We start from the raw sequence: 15,270 nt of genomic DNA, 5'->3' as shown, positions 1-15,270 counted from the left end.
GGTGTTGGTTTGATACCGTTTGGGGACAGCCAAGGAGGCATCTGCAGGCAACAAAGGTAGGTGTGTGCTTGTGTGTGTGTTTCCTATGCAGATCCTAAGCCCAGTGTCACATGCAAGTAGGAGGAGTAAGAAGGGTTCCTGGCAAATCCGGGTTATGGATTGCATTTAAAAAGGCCCCGTGGGAGTGCAATGGGCCCCTGTCTTGCTGCTTAGCAATAATGGTATGGGTTTAGGTTCTGCTGTGTGTACTGGTGGTTGACTGCCCCCCAGCCCAGAGTGTGCATGGAAAATTGTCTGGCAGCCTCCCTGACAGCAAGCAGTGATAGTGCCCATGAAGGGGACCTTGTTGGGCCCGCCCCTTTCACGGTTATCGCTTCTCGGCCTTTTGGCTAAGATCAAGTGTAGTATCTGTTCTTATCAGTTTAATATCTGATACGTCCCCTATCTGGGGACCATATATTAAATGGATTTTTGAGAACGGGGGCCGATTTCGAAGCTTGCTTCTATGCATTGACCCGATATGGCAGTATCTTCGGGTACAGTGCACCACCCCCTTACAGGGTTAAAAAGAAAGATTCCTACTTTCATTGCTACCTGCTTGCTGGCTAGCCAGCTAGCCAGCCCTGTGGGCCTTGCTGCTGCTGCAGCCAAAAAACAAAAGGTGGTGCTGCTGCTGCTTCTGCTGCTTCTGCTTCTGCTTGTGTCTGGCCCCTGTTGGAGCGTCCAGGCACAGGACTTCTGCTGCTGCTGACTAAATGGCCTCCTTAATTGGATCATTTGAGTAGCCAGCACACCTGTGCAGGTAGGGCATGACATGATAGGCAGCTGCCTTGATAGCGGGTGGGTGCTGAATGTTCCTAATTGACAAAATAAGATTAATGCTTATGAAGAAATATAAAATCTCATCCCTTCCCCAATATCGCGCCACACCCCTACCCCTTAATTCCCTGGTTGAACGTGATGGACATATGTCTTTTTTCGACCGTACTAACTATGTAACTATGTAACATAACATGGGGGGGGGGGGGGGTCTCCTGGCTGTTCACACAGGTGTGTCATTGCTGTACATTGACCATGCATTGCTTCTGTGGTATTGCAAAGGCAAAGACAAATGCTTCCAGCCATCCATTGCACTAATGGATTGGTCATCAGCTGGCTGTCTATGTCCCGCATCAATATAGACCAAAGTACAGAGGGTTAGGCTATGCTATTGTGCACCTACCTGATGCATCAGAAGGTGCGAGGCCCTTGCTAAATTCTGTGCACAGACTTTGAGATCTATGCTTTAGACTGTATCTAAACCTGCTCCAACATGGACTGACATTCTGGCCTACTTTCAGCCGATGCGACTTGTCTGTCGCTGAACAGTCGCTTTTTATGTATTCTAGCACCTATGTATAATGTTGTAAAAATGCTCTAGAAGCTAAAGTCGCAGAAATGTCACACATATTTGGCCTGCAACTTTCTGTGCGACAAATTCAGACAGGAAAAATCAGTATAAATCCTTAGAAAATTATCCCCCAGTGTCTCCATCTGCTGGCGGTATTGAATAAGCATTGCTGCACTGATGGGGTATGCATTAGACGAAAAAAAAGAAGAAAAAGAAGAATAATACGCCCAGAAAAGAGGCGAAAAGGAGAAAAACGTAAAAAAAACGTGAAAAAAAAGTAAGAGGAAGAGAAGGGAAAAAAAGGTGGAAATGGGTTTAAAAGTGATTTCGGCGGAGAAATATATATATATATATATATATATATATATATATATATATATATATATGCGCACACACACACATAGATATAAACGTATTCTCCGTTGAGATATTGCAGCCGCTGCTGTGTCCAGGCCCAGGAGCCTTAGCACTGTGCTGTGATGTCACTCAATACCACTGACATCACTAGGTGTAAACAACATCTCTCCTTTGCTGTGTATGTGACTATGGAGCTGTTTGGTGATGTCGTCTATTACGGCCTTCATAGAAGCAACAGGAGATTGTTGCATCCATCTTGAACCCTCAGAACTACAGTGCTATGATGTCACTCACTTCCACAGGCCTTGCAGAGTGTAAACAACAACAACCCATGCTTTGTTGTGTATGTAACCATAGGGATTTGTGATGTCACCTAGAACCTTCACAGCAGCGACAGCTTTATGAGGAGCATCAGCACTGCTCTGCCTGAGCAGAACCATCACCGCCCATAGGTTGTCAAATAACCCGGATTTAACCCACACAGGTAGTCCAATGGGGTGCAGGCATGTCCCTCTATGCTTACAGCTTCCCGTGGGTGTTGGTTTGATACCGTTTGGGGACAGCCAAGGAGGCATCTGCAGGCAACAAAGGTAGGTGTGTGCTTGTGTGTGTGTTTCCTATGCAGATCCTAAGCCCAGTGTCACATGCAAGTAGGAGGAGTAAGAAGGGTTCCTGGCAAATCCGGGTTATGGATTGCATTTAAAAAGGCCCCCGTGGGAGTGCAATGGGCCCCCTGTCTTGCCTGCTTAGCAATAATGGTATGGGTTTAGGTTCTGCTGTGTGTACTGGTGGTTGACTGCCCCCCAGCCCAGAGTGTGCATGGAAAATTGTCTGGCAGCCTCCCTGACAGCAAGCAGTGATAGTGCCCATGAAGGGGACCTTGTTGGGCCCGCCCCTTTCACGGTTATCGCTTCTCGCCTTTTGGCTAAGATCAAGTGTAGTATCTGTTCTTATCAGTTTAATATCTGATACGTCCCCTATCTGGGGACCATATATTAAATGGATTTTTTGAGAACGGGGGCCGATTTCGAAGCTTGCTTCCGTCGCCCTATGCATTGACCCGATATGGCAGTATCTTCGGGTACAGTGCACCACCCCCCTTACCAGGGTTAAAAAGAAAGATTCCTACTTTCATTGCTACCTGCTTGCTGGCTAGCCAGCTAGCCAGCCCTGTGGGCCTTGCTGCTGCTGCAGCCAAAAAACAAAAGGTGGTGCTGCTGCTGCTTCTGCTGCTTCTGCTTCTGCTTGTGTCTGGCCCCTGTTGGAGCGTCCAGGCACAGGACTTCTGCTGCTGCTGACTAAATGGCCTCCTTAATTGATCATTTGAGTAGCCAGCACACCTGTGCAGGTAGGGCATGACATGATAGGCAGCTGCCTTGATAGCGGGTGGGTGCTGAATGTTCCTAATTGACAAAATAAGATTAATGCTTATGAAGAAATATAAAATCTCATCCCTTCCCCAATATCGCGCCACACCCCTACCCCTTAATTCCCTGGTTGAACGTGATGGACATATGTCTTTTTTCGACCGTACTAACTATGTAACTATGTAACATAACATGGGGGGGGGGGGGGGGGTCTCCTGGCTGTTCACACAGGTGTGTCATTGCTGTACATTGACCATGCATTGCTTCTGTGGTATTGCAAAGGCAAAGACAAATGCTTCCAGCCATCCATTGCACTAATGGATTGGTCATCAGCTGGCTGTCTATGTCCCGCATCAATATAGACCAAAGTACAGAGGGTTAGGCTATGCTATTGTGCACCTACCTGATGCATCAGAAGGTGCGAGGCCCTTGCTAAATTCTGTGCACAGACTTTGAGATCTATGCTTTAGACTGTATCTAAACCTGCTCCAACATGGACTGACATTCTGGCCTACTTTCAGCCGATGCGACTTGTCTGTCGCTGAACAGTCGCTTTTTATGTATTCAGCACCTATGTATAATGTTGTAAAAATGCTCTAGAAGCTAAAGTCGCAGAAATGTCACACATATTTGGCCTGCAACTTTCTGTGCGACAAATTCAGACAGGAAAAATCAGTATAAATCCTTAGAAAATTATCCCCCAGTGTCTCCATCTGCTGGCGGTATTGAATAAGCATTGCTGCACTGATGGGGTATGCAATAGACGAAAAAAAAGAAGAAAAAGAAGAATAATACGCCCAGAAAAGAGGCGAAAAGGAGAAAAACGTAAAAAAACGTGAAAAAAAAGTAAGAGGAAGAGAAGGGAAAAAAAAGGTGGAAATGGGTTTAAAAGTGATTTCGGCGGAGAAATATATATATATATATATATATATATATATATATATATATGCGCACACACACACATAGATATAAACGTATTCTCCGTTGAGATATTGCAGCCGCTGCTGTGTCCCAGGCCCAGGAGCCTTAGCACTGTGCTGTGATGTCCACTCAATACCACTGACATCACTAGGTGTAAACAACATCTCTCCTTTGCTGTGTATGTGACTATGGAGCTGTTTGGTGATGTCGTCTATTACGGCCTTCATAGAAGCAACAGGAGATTGTTGCATCCATCTTGAACCCTCAGAACTACAGTGCTATGATGTCACTCACTTCCACAGGCCTTGCAGAGTGTAAACAACAACAACCCAGCTTTGTTGTGTATGTAACCATAGGGATTTGTGATGTCACCTAGAACCTTCACAGCAGCGACAGCTTTATGAGGAGCATCAGCACTGCTCTGCCTGAGCAGAACCATCACCGCCATAGGTTGTCAAATAACCCGGATTTAACCCACACAGGTAAGTCCAATGGGGTGCAGGCATGTCCTCTATGCTTACAGCTTCCCGTGGGTGTTGGTTTGATACCGTTTGGGGACAGCCAAGGAGGCATCTGCAGGCAACAAAGGTAGGTGTGTGCTTGTGTGTGTGTTTCCTATGCAGATCCTAAGCCCAGTGTCACATGCAAGTAGGAGGAGTAAGAAGGGTTCCTGGCAAATCCGGGTTATGGATTGCATTTAAAAAGGCCCCGTGGAGTGCAATGGGCCCCTGTCTTGCTGCTTAGCAATAATGGTATGGGTTAGGTTCTGCTGTGTGTACAGGTGGTTGACTGCCCCCCAGCCCAGAGTGTGCATGGAAAATTGTCTGGCAGCCTCCCTGACAGCAAGCAGTGATAGTGCCCATGAAGGGGACCTTGTTGGGCCCGCCCCCTTTCACGGTTATCGCTTCTCGGCCTTTTGGCTAAGATCAAGTGTAGTATCTGTTCTTATCAGTTTAATATCTGATACGTCCCCTATCTGGGGACCATATATTAAATGGATTTTTGAGAACGGGGGCCGATTTCGAAGCTTGCTTCCGTCGCCCTATGCATTGACCCGATATGGCAGTATCTTCGGGTACAGTGCACCACCCCCTTACAGGGTTAAAAAGAAAGATTCCTACTTTCATTGCTACCTGCTTGCTGGCTAGCCAGCTAGCCAGCCCTGTGGGCCTTGCTGCTGCTGCAGCCAAAAAACAAAAGGTGGTGCTGCTGCTGCTTCTGCTGCTTCTGCTTCTGCTTGTGTCTGGCCCCTGTTGGAGCGTCCAGGCACAGGACTTCTGCTGCTGCTGACTAAATGGCCTCCTTAATTGGATCATTTGAGTAGCCAGCACACCTGTGCAGGTAGGGCATGACATGATAGGCAGCTGCCTTGATAGCGGGTGGGTGCTGAATGTTCCTAATTGACAAAATAAGATTAATGCTTATGAAGAAATATAAAACTCATCCCTTCCCCAATATCGCGCCACACCCCTACCCCTTAATTCCCTGGTTGAACGTGATGGACATATGTCTTTTTTCGACCGTACTAACTATGTAACTATGTAACATAACATGGGGGGGGGTCTCCTGGCTGTTCACACAGGTGTGTCATTGCTGTACATTGACCATGCATTGCTTCTGTGGTATTGCAAAGGCAAAGACAAATGCTTCCAGCCATCCATTGCACTAATGGATTGGTCATCAGCTGGCTGTCTATGTCCCGCATCAATATAGACCAAAGTACAGAGGGTTAGGCTATGCTATTGTGCACCTACCTGATGCATCAGAAGGTGCGAGGGCCCTTGCTAAATTCTGTGCACAGACTTTGAGATCTATGCTTTAGACTGTATCTAAACCTGCTCCAACATGGACTGACATTCTGGCCTACTTTCAGCCGATGCGACTTGTCTGTCGCTGAACAGTCGCTTTTTATGTATTCAGCACCTATGTATAATGTTGTAAAAATGCTCTAGAAGCTAAAGTCGCAGAAATGGTCACACATATTTGGCCTGCAACTTTCTGTGCGACAAATTCAGACAGGAAAAATCAGTATAAATCCTTAGAAAATTATCCCCAGTGTCTCCATCTGCTGGCGGTATTGAATAAGCATTGCTGCACTGATGGGGTATGCATTAGACGAAAAAAAAGAAGAAAAAAGAAGAATAATACGCCCAGAAAAGAGGCGAAAAGGAGAAAAACGTAAAAAAACGTGAAAAAAAGTAAGAGGAAGAGAAGGGAAAAAAAGGTGGAAATGGGTTTAAAAGTGATTTCGGCGGAGAAATATATATATATATATATTATATATATATATATGCGCACACACACACATAGATATAAACGTATTCTCCGTTGAGATATTGCAGCCGCTGCTGTGTCCAGGCCCAGGAGCCTTAGCACTGTGCTGTGATGTCACTCAATACCACTGACATCACTAGGTGTAAACAACATCTCTCCTTTGCTGTGTATGTGACTATGGAGCTGTTTGGTGATGTCGTCTATTACGGCCTTCATAGAAGCAACAGGAGATTGTTGCATCCATCTTGAACCCTCAGAACTACAGTGCTATGATGTCACTCACTTCCACAGGCCTTGCAGAGTGTAAACAACAACAACCCAGCTTTGTTGTGTATGTAACCATAGGGATTTGTGATGTCACCTAGAACCTTCACAGCAGCGACAGCTTTATGAGGAGCATCAGCACTGCTCTGCCTGAGCAGAACCATCACCGCCATAGGTTGTCAAATAACCCGGATTTAACCCACACAGGTAAGTCCAATGGGGTGCAGGCATGTCCTCTATGCTTACAGCTTCCCGTGGGTGTTGGTTTGATACCGTTTGGGGACAGCCAAGGAGGCATCTGCAGGCAACAAAGGTAGGTGTGTGCTTGTGTGTGTGTTTCCTATGCAGATCCTAAGCCCAGTGTCACATGCAAGTAGGAGGAGTAAGAAGGGTTCCCTGGCAAATCCGGGTTATGGATTGCATTTAAAAAGGCCCCGTGGGAGTGCAATGGGCCCCTGTCTTGCTGCTTAGCAATAATGGTATGGGTTTAGGTTCTGCTGTGTGTACTGGTGGTTGACTGCCCCCCCCAGCCCAGAGTGTGCATGGAAAATTGTCTGGCAGCCTCCCTGACAGCAAGCAGTGATAGTGCCCATGAAGGGGACCTTGTTGGGCCCGCCCCTTTCACGGTTATCGCTTCTCGGCCTTTTGGCTAAGATCAAGTGTAGTATCTGTTCTTATCAGTTTAATATCTGATACGTCCCCTATCTGGGGACCATATATTAAATGGATTTTTGAGAACGGGGGCCGATTTCGAAGCTTGCTTCCGTTGCCCTATGCATTGACCCGATATGGCAGTATCTTCGGGTACAGTGCACACCCCCTTACAGGGGTTAAAAGAAAGATTCCTACTTTCATTGCTACCTGCTTGCTGGCTAGCCAGCTAGCCAGCCCTGTGGGCCTTGCTGCTGCTGCAGCCAAAAACAAAAGGTGGTGCTGCTGCTGCTTCTGCTGCTTCTGCTTCTGCTTGTGTCTGGCCCCTGTTGGAGCGTCCAGGCACAGGACTTCTGCTGCTGCTGACTAAATGGCCTCCTTAATTGGATCATTTGAGTAGCCAGCACACCCTGTGCAGGTAGGGCATGACATGATAGGCAGCTGCCTTGATAGCGGGTGGGTGCTGAATGTTCCTAATTGACAAAATAAGATTAATGCTTATGAAGAAATATAAAATCTCATCCCTTCCCCAATATCGCGCCCACACCCCTACCCCTTAATTCCCTGGTTGAACGTGATGGACATATGTCTTTTTTCGACCGTACTAACTATGTAACTATGTAACATAACATGGGGGGGGGGGGGGGGGGTCTCCTGGCTGTTCACACAGGTGTGTCATTGCTGTACATTGACCATGCATTGCTTCTGTGGTATTGCAAAGGCAAAGACAAATGCTTCCAGCCATCCATTGCACTAATGGATTGGTCATCAGCTGGCTGTCTATGTCCCGCATCAATATAGACCAAAGTACAGAGGGTTAGGCTATGCTATTGTGCACCTACCTGATGCATCAGAAGGTGCGAGGCCCTTGCTAAATTCTGTGCACAGACTTTGAGATCTATGCTTTAGACTGTATCTAAACCTGCTCCAACATGGACTGACATTCTGGCCTACTTTCAGCCGATGCGACTTGTCTGTCGCTGAACAGTCGCTTTTTATGTATTCAGCACCTATGTATAATGTTGTAAAAATGCTCTAGAAGCTAAAGTCGCAGAAATGTCACACATATTTGGCCTGCAACTTTCTGTGCGACAAATTCAGACAGGAAAAATCAGTATAAATCCTTAGAAAATTATCCCCCAGTGTCTCCATCTGCTGGCGGTATTGAATAAGCATTGCTGCACTGATGGGGTATGCATTAGACGAAAAAAAAGAAGAAAAAGAAGAATAATACGCCCAGAAAAGAGGCGAAAAGGAGAAAAACGTAAAAAAACGTGAAAAAAAAGTAAGAGGAAGAGAAGGGAAAAAAAGGTGGAAATGGGTTTAAAAGTGATTTCGGCGGAGAAATATATATATATATATATATATATATATATATATATATATATGCGCACACACACACATAGATATAAACGTATTCTCCGTTGAGATATTGCAGCCGCTGCTGTGTCCAGGCCCAGGAGCCTTAGCACTGTGCTGTGATGTCACTCAATACCACTGACATCACTAGGTGTAAACAACATCTCTCCTTTGCTGTGTATGTGACTATGGAGCTGTTTGGTGATGTCGTCTATTACGGCCTTCATAGAAGCAACAGGAGATTGTTGCATCCATCTTGAACCCTCAGAACTACAGTGCTATGATGTCACTCACTTCCACAGGCCTTGCAGAGTGTAAACAACAACAACCCAGCTTTGTTGTGTATGTAACCATAGGGATTTGTGATGTCACCTAGAACCTTCACAGCAGCGACAGCTTTATGAGGAGCATCAGCACTGCTCTGCCTGAGCAGAACCATCACCGCCATAGGTTGTCAAATAACCCGGATTTAACCCACACAGGTAAGTCCAATGGGGTGCAGGCATGTCCTCTATGCTTACAGCTTCCCGTGGGTGTTGGTTTGATACCGTTTGGGGACAGCCAAGGAGGCATCTGCAGGCAACAAAGGTAGGTGTGTGCTTGTGTGTGTGTTTCCTATGCAGATCCTAAGCCCAGTGTCACATGCAAGTAGGAGGAGTAAGAAGGGTTCCTGGCAAATCCGGGTTATGGATTGCATTTAAAAAGGCCCCGTGGGAGTGCAATGGGCCCCTGTCTTGCTGCTTAGCAATAATGGTATGGGTTTAGGTTCTGCTGTGTGTACTGGTGGTTGACTGCCCCCCAGCCCAGAGTGTGCATGGAAAATTGTCTGGCAGCCTCCCTGACAGCAAGCAGTGATAGTGCCCATGAAGGGGACCTTGTTGGGCCCGCCCCTTTCACGGTTATCGCTTCTCGGCCTTTTGGCTAAGATCAAGTGTAGTATCTGTTCTTATCAGTTTAATATCTGATACGTCCCCTATCTGGGGACCATATATTAAATGGATTTTTGAGAACGGGGGCCGATTTCGAAGCTTGCTTCCGTCGCCCTATGCATTGACCCGATATGGCAGTATCTTCGGGTACAGTGCACCACCCCCTTACAGGGTTAAAAAGAAAGATTCCTACTTTCATTGCTACCTGCTTGCTGGCTAGCCAGCTAGCCAGCCCTGTGGGCCTTGCTGCTGCTGCAGCCAAAAAACAAAAGGTGGTGCTGCTGCTGCTTCTGCTGCTTCTGCTTCTGCTTGTGTCTGGCCCCTGTTGGAGCGTCCAGGCACAGGACTTCTGCTGCTGCTGACTAAATGGCCTCCTTAATTGGATCATTTGAGTAGCCAGCACACCTGTGCAGGTAGGGCATGACATGATAGGCAGCTGCCTTGATAGCGGGTGGGTGCTGAATGTTCCTAATTGACAAAATAAGATTAATGCTTATGAAGAAATATAAAATCTCATCCCTTCCCCAATATCGCGCCACACCCCTACCCCTTAATTCCCTGGTTGAACGTGATGGACATATGTCTTTTTTCGACCGTACTAACTATGTAACTATGTAACATAACATGGGGGGGGGGGGGGGTCTCCTGGCTGTTCACACAGGTGTGTCATTGCTGTACATTGACCATGCATTGCTTCTGTGGTATTGCAAAGGCAAAGACAAATGCTTCCAGCCATCCATTGCACTAATGGATTGGTCATCAGCTGGCTGTCTATGTCCCGCATCAATATAGACCAAAGTACAGAGGGTTAGGCTATGCTATTGTGCACCTACCTGATGCATCAGAAGGTGCGAGGCCCTTGCTAAATTCTGTGCACAGACTTTGAGATCTATGCTTTAGACTGTATCTAAACCTGCTCCAACATGGACTGACATTCTGGCCTACTTTCAGCCGATGCGACTTGTCTGTCGCTGAACAGTCGCTTTTTATGTATTCAGCACCTATGTATAATGTTGTAAAAATGCTCTAGAAGCTAAAGTCGCAGAAATGTCACACATATTTGGCCTGCAACTTTCTGTGCGACAAATTCAGACAGGAAAAATCAGTATAAATCCTTAGAAAATTATCCCCCAGTGTCTCCATCTGCTGGCGGTATTGAATAAGCATTGCTGCACTGATGGGGTATGCATTAGACGAAAAAAAAGAAGAAAAAGAAGAATAATACGCCCAGAAAAGAGGCGAAAAGGAGAAAAACGTAAAAAAACGTGAAAAAAAAGTAAGAGGAAGAGAAGGGAAAAAAAGGTGGAAATGGGTTTAAAAGTGATTTCGGCGGAGAAATATATATATATATATATATATATATATATATATATATATATATGCGCACACACACACATAGATATAAACGTATTCTCCGTTGAGATATTGCAGCCGCTGCTGTGTCCAGGCCCAGGAGCCTTAGCACTGTGCTGTGATGTCACTCAATACCACTGACATCACTAGGTGTAAACAACATCTCTCCTTTGCTGTGTATGTGACTATGGAGCTGTTTGGTGATGTCGTCTATTACGGCCTTCATAGAAGCAACAGGAGATTGTTGCATCCATCTTGAACCCTCAGAACTACAGTGCTATGATGTCACTCACTTCCACAGGCCTTGCAGAGTGTAAACAACAACAACCCAGCTTTGTTGTGTATGTAACCATAGGGATTTGTGATGTCACCTAGAACCTTCACAGCAGCGACAGCTTTATGAGGAGCATCAGCACTGCTCTGCCTGAGCAGAACCATCACCGCCATAGGTTGTCAAATAACCCGGATTTAACCCACACAGGTAAGTCCAATGGGGTGCAGGCATGTCCTCTATGCTTACAGCTTCCCGTGGGTGTTGGTTTGATACCGTTTGGGGACAGCCAAGGAGGCATCTGCAGGCAACAAAGGTAGGTGTGTGCTTGTGTGTGTGTTTCCTATGCAGATCCTAAGCCCAGTGTCACATGCAAGTAGGAGGAGTAAGAAGGGTTCCTGGCAAATCCGGGTTATGGATTGCATTTAAAAAGGCCCCGTGGGAGTGCAATGGGCCCCTGTCTTGCTGCTTAGCAATAATGGTATGGGTTTAGGTTCTGCTGTGTGTACTGGTGGTTGACTGCCCCCCAGCCCAGAGTGTGCATGGAAAATTGTCTGGCAGCCTCCCTGACAGCAAGCAGTGATAGTGCCCATGAAGGGGACCTTGTTGGGCCCGCCCCTTTCACGGTTATCGCTTCTCGGCCTTTTGGCTAAGATCAAGTGTAGTATCTGTTCTTATCAGTTTAATATCTGATACGTCCCCTATCTGGGGACCATATATTAAATGGATTTTTGAGAACGGGGGCCGATTTCGAAGCTTGCTTCCGTCGCCCTATGCATTGACCCGATATGGCAGTATCTTCGGGTACAGTGCACCACCCCCTTACAGGGTTAAAAAGAAAGATTCCTACTTTCATTGCTACCTGCTTGCTGGCTAGCCAGCTAGCCAGCCCTGTGGGCCTTGCTGCTGCTGCAGCCAAAAAACAAAAGGTGGTGCTGCTGCTGCTTCTGCTGCTTCTGCTTCTGCTTGTGTCTGGCCCCTGTTGGAGCGTCCAGGCACAGGACTTCTGCTGCTGCTGACTAAATGGCCTCCTTAATTGGATCATTTGAGTAGCCAGCACACCTGTGCAGGTAGGGCATGACATGATAGGCAGCTGCCTTGATAGCGGGTGGGTGCTGAATGTTCCTAATTGACAAAATAAGATTAATGCTTATGAAGAAATATAAAATCTCATCCCTTCCCCAATATCGCGCCACACCCCTACCCCTTAATTCCCTGGTTGAACGTGATGGACATATGTCTTTTTTCGACCGTACTAACTATGTAACTATGTAACATAACATGGGGGGGGGGGGGGGGTCTCCTGGCTGTTCACACAGGTGTGTCATTGCTGTACATTGACCATGCATTGCTTCTGTGGTATTGCAAAGGCAAAGACAAATGCTTCCAGCCATCCATTGCACTAATGGATTGGTCATCAGCTGGCTGTCTATGTCCCGCATCAATATAGACCAAAGTACAGAGGGTTAGGCTATGCTATTGTGCACCTACCTGATGCATCAGAAGGTGCGAGGCCCTTGCTAAATTCTGTGCACAGACTTTGAGATCTATGCTTTAGACTGTATCTAAACCTGCTCCAACATGGACTGACATTCTGGCCTACTTTCAGCCGATGCGACTTGTCTGTCGCTGAACAGTCGCTTTTTATGTATTCAGCACCTATGTATAATGTTGTAAAAATGCTCTAGAAGCTAAAGTCGCAGAAATGTCACACATATTTGGCCTGCAACTTTCTGTGCGACAAATTCAGACAGGAAAAATCAGTATAAATCCTTAGAAAATTATCCCCCAGTGTCTCCATCTGCTGGCGGTATTGAATAAGCATTGCTGCACTGATGGGGTATGCATTAGACGAAAAAAAAGAAGAAAAAGAAGAATAATACGCCCAGAAAAGAGGCGAAAAGGAGAAAAACGTAAAAAAACGTGAAAAAAAAGTAAGAGGAAGAGAAGGGAAAAAAAGGTGGAAATGGGTTTAAAAGTGATTTCGGCGGAGAAATATATATATATATATATATATATATATATATATATATATATATATGCGCACACACACACATAGATATAAACGTATTCTCCGTTGAGATATTGCAGCCGCTGCTGTGTCCAGGCCCAGGAGCCTTAGCACTGTGCTGTGATGTCACTCAATACCACTGACATCACTAGGTGTAAACAACATCTCTCCTTTGCTGTGTATGTGACTATGGAGCTGTTTGGTGATGTCGTCTATTACGGCCTTCATAGAAGCAACAGGAGATTGTTGCATCCATCTTGAACCCTCAGAACTACAGTGCTATGATGTCACTCACTTCCACAGGCCTTGCAGAGTGTAAACAACAACAACCCAGCTTTGTTGTGTATGTAACCATAGGGATTTGTGATGTCACCTAGAACCTTCACAGCAGCGACAGCTTTATGAGGAGCATCAGCACTGCTCTGCCTGAGCAGAACCATCACCGCCATAGGTTGTCAAATAACCCGGATTTAACCCACACAGGTAAGTCCAATGGGGTGCAGGCATGTCCTCTATGCTTACAGCTTCCCGTGGGTGTTGGTTTGATACCGTTTGGGGACAGCCAAGGAGGCATCTGCAGGCAACAAAGGTAGGTGTGTGCTTGTGTGTGTGTTTCCTATGCAGATCCTAAGCCCAGTGTCACATGCAAGTAGGAGGAGTAAGAAGGGTTCCTGGCAAATCCGGGTTATGGATTGCATTTAAAAAGGCCCCGTGGGAGTGCAATGGGCCCCTGTCTTGCTGCTTAGCAATAATGGTATGGGTTTAGGTTCTGCTGTGTGTACTGGTGGTTGACTGCCCCCCAGCCCAGAGTGTGCATGGAAAATTGTCTGGCAGCCTCCCTGACAGCAAGCAGTGATAGTGCCCATGAAGGGGACCTTGTTGGGCCCGCCCCTTTCACGGTTATCTCTTCTCGGCCTTTTGGCTAAGATCAAGTGTAGTATCTGTTCTTATCAGTTTAATATCTGATACGTCCCCTATCTGGGGACCATATATTAAATGGATTTTTGAGAACGGGGGCCGATTTCGAAGCTTGCTTCCGTCGCCCTATGCATTGACCCGATATGGCAGTATCTTCGGGTACAGTGCACCACCCCCTTACAGGGTTAAAAAGAAAGATTCCTACTTTCATTGCTACCTGCTTGCTGGCTAGCCAGCTAGCCAGCCCTGTGGGCCTTGCTGCTGCTGCAGCCAAAAAACAAAAGGTGGTGCTGCTGCTGCTTCTGCTGCTTCTGCTTCTGCTTGTGTCTGGCCCCTGTTGGAGCGTCCAGGCACAGGACTTCTGCTGCTGCTGACTAAATGGCCTCCTTAATTGGATCATTTGAGTAGCCAGCACACCTGTGCAGGTAGGGCATGACATGATAGGCAGCTGCCTTGATAGCGGGTGGGTGCTGAATGTTCCTAATTGACAAAATAAGATTAATGCTTATGAAGAAATATAAAATCTCATCCCTTCCCCAATATCGCGCCACACCCCTACCCCTTAATTCCCTGGTTGAACGTGATGGACATATGTCTTTTTTCGACCGTACTAACTATGTAACTATGTAACATAACATGGGGGGGGGTCTCCTGGCTGTTCACACAGGTGTGTCATTGCTGTACATTGACCATGCATTGCTTCTGTGGTATTGCAAAGGCAAAGACAAATGCTTCCAGCCATCCATTGCACTAATGGATTGGTCATCAGCTGGCTGTCTATGTCCCGCATCAATATAGACCAAAGTACAGAGGGTTAGGCTATGCTATTGTGCACCTACCTGATGCATCAGAAGGTGCGAGGCCCTTGCTAAATTCTGTGCACAGACTTTGAGATCTATGCTTTAGACTGTATCTAAACCTGCTCCAACATGGACTGACATTCTGGCCTACTTTCAGCCGATGCGACTTGTCTGTCGCTGAACAGTCGCTTTTTATGTATTCAGCACCTATGTATAATGTTGTAAAAATGCTCTAGAAGCTAAAGTCGCAGAAATGTCACACATATTTGGCCTGCAACTTTCTGTGCGACAAATTCAGACAGGAAAAATCAGTATAAATCCTTAGAAAATTATCCCCCAGTGTCTCCATCTGCTGGCGGTATTGAATAAGCATTGCTGCACTGATGGGGTATGCATTAGACGAAA

The 15,270-nt window shown here is 46.4% G+C and overlaps 7 non-coding genes across 7 annotated transcripts; all 7 read left to right on the top strand.

Annotated features, from left to right (window-relative positions):
• The first annotated feature begins 369 nt into the window (after nt 1–369).
• On the top strand, nt 370–552 carry LOC130299388 (U2 spliceosomal RNA). The gene has a single exon (XR_008850531.1). It is a non-coding gene; the product is annotated as a U2 spliceosomal RNA (small nuclear RNA).
• Nucleotides 553–2,653: 2,101 nt separating this feature from the next.
• LOC130299386 (U2 spliceosomal RNA) lies at nt 2,654–2,844 on the top strand. The gene has a single exon (XR_008850529.1). It is a non-coding gene; the product is annotated as a U2 spliceosomal RNA (small nuclear RNA).
• A 2,091-nt stretch (nt 2,845–4,935) lies between these two features.
• LOC130299371 (U2 spliceosomal RNA) lies at nt 4,936–5,126 on the top strand. The gene has a single exon (XR_008850514.1). It is a non-coding gene; the product is annotated as a U2 spliceosomal RNA (small nuclear RNA).
• Nucleotides 5,127–7,202: 2,076 nt separating this feature from the next.
• Nucleotides 7,203–7,393, top strand: LOC130299383 (U2 spliceosomal RNA). Its single transcript, XR_008850526.1, has one exon. It is a non-coding gene; the product is annotated as a U2 spliceosomal RNA (small nuclear RNA).
• A 2,091-nt stretch (nt 7,394–9,484) lies between these two features.
• Nucleotides 9,485–9,675, top strand: LOC130299370 (U2 spliceosomal RNA). Its single transcript, XR_008850513.1, has one exon. It is a non-coding gene; the product is annotated as a U2 spliceosomal RNA (small nuclear RNA).
• A 2,090-nt stretch (nt 9,676–11,765) lies between these two features.
• Nucleotides 11,766–11,956, top strand: LOC130299369 (U2 spliceosomal RNA). Its single transcript, XR_008850512.1, has one exon. It is a non-coding gene; the product is annotated as a U2 spliceosomal RNA (small nuclear RNA).
• A 2,093-nt stretch (nt 11,957–14,049) lies between these two features.
• Nucleotides 14,050–14,240, top strand: LOC130299382 (U2 spliceosomal RNA). Its single transcript, XR_008850525.1, has one exon. It is a non-coding gene; the product is annotated as a U2 spliceosomal RNA (small nuclear RNA).
• Nucleotides 14,241–15,270: the final 1,030 nt, after the last annotated feature.

The sequence above is a fragment of the Hyla sarda genome, unplaced genomic scaffold (assembly GCF_029499605.1).
Source record: "Hyla sarda isolate aHylSar1 unplaced genomic scaffold, aHylSar1.hap1 scaffold_1047, whole genome shotgun sequence".
NCBI lineage: Eukaryota > Metazoa > Chordata > Amphibia > Anura > Hylidae > Hyla > Hyla sarda.
Note: the sequence above shows the minus strand (reverse complement) of the source record. Positions and strands in the feature narration are given on the sequence as shown.